This window comes from Theropithecus gelada, chromosome 4 (assembly GCF_003255815.1).
Source record: "Theropithecus gelada isolate Dixy chromosome 4, Tgel_1.0, whole genome shotgun sequence".
NCBI lineage: Eukaryota > Metazoa > Chordata > Mammalia > Primates > Cercopithecidae > Theropithecus > Theropithecus gelada.
In genome coordinates, this window is record NC_037671.1 from 39,668,773 (window position 1) to 39,670,307 (window position 1,535).

Consider the following 1,535-nt stretch of genomic DNA (forward strand, 5'->3'; position numbering starts at 1 on the left):
TTTTTTTTTTTTTTTGCATAAGTAATTCATGGTATAAAATTCAAAAGTATAACTTCTTTCCTAGCCATCCAGTTTCCTTTTCCAGAGGCGCAGCCACTTCCATATGCTGCCAGAGATTAGATTATGCTAAAATAATTTCTCTTGATTTGGGTCGAAGTTTGTTACCTTAAAGAGAATACCTGAATTGGGGTAGTAGGTCCTCTTCCCGAAACTAGACTAAGTTACTGGGCAAATCAGCCTGTTTGAGGTGAAGCTCCCAGAGACCCTGGGAATCTGCAGAATCCGCTAACGCTTCTGGAGTATGCTTGTGGCTCAGTGAACAGGGGGAGGAGGGAGAAACTGATCTGACTGCACTTAGCTCCTTGCCTTCCTCATTCCTTTCAATCTGAGCAACCTTCCCTGGCTTTTAAAACATGTTTTAAATGTTGGTGTTCTGAAGATTTCCTTTGGATAATGGGTTTTTCTCCTTTAGACACATTTGAAAACCACTAGTTTAGTGGTAAATGTGTTGAGGGAGGTGCAATAGTATATAAAGCCCAGCAATTAGAAAGTACCTAATGTGCTGAGTGTGGTGGTGCATGCCTGTAGTCCCAGCTACTGGGGAAGCTGAGGCAAGAGGATTGTTTGAGCCCATGAGTTCTGGGTTATAGTGTGCTACGCTGTTCTGGTGTCTGCATTAAGTTCGGCATCAATATGGTGTCCTCCTGGGAGCAGGGGACCACCTGTTTGTCTAAGGAAGGTGAACTGACCCAGGTTGGAAGAAGGGCAGGTCAAAACTGCTGTGCTGATCAACAATGGGATTGCACCTGCGAGTAGCCACTGCACTCCCGTGTGGTTGACATGGTGAAGCCCTGTCTCTATCAAAAAGAAAAGGCCGGGCGCGGTGGCTCAAGCCTGTAATCCCAGCACTTTGGGAGGCCGAGACGGGCGGATCACGAGGTCAGAAGATCGAGACTATCCTGGCTAACACGGTGAAACCCCGTCTCTACTAAAAAAAAATGCAAAAAACTAGCCGGGCGAGGTGGCGGGCGCCTGTAGTCCCAGCTACTTGGGAGGCTGAGGCAGGAGAATGGCATAAACCCGGGAGGCGGAGCTTGCAGTGAGCTGAGATCCAGCCACTGCACTCCAGCCTGGGCGACAGAGCAAGACTCCATCTCAAAAAAAAAAAGAAAAGAAAAGAAAATACCTAACATGCAGATATACAAGCACCCAGGATATATGATGAAAATACAGACTATGAGGTGAGAGAAATTCTAACATAAACAGTTAATGTTTAGGAAGTATAACATGTCTTTAAGTACCATTTCATATTGCTTCACTGCCCCAGTTAGGATTTTAACAGTACCATTAGAAGGGAGGATATCCCACAGGTCTGCCCAGCAGCCTCATTTTGCATGCATAAAACTGCTAGATTTAAGCTGTTGTAAAGTATCTTCCTGCTCTAGAATTAAGTTGAGTTGGCACTGTATTGAAGGAGACAATACACAAATGCTAAGTAAATAAGTTCAACACTTTCAGCAATGCACCATGAGCAG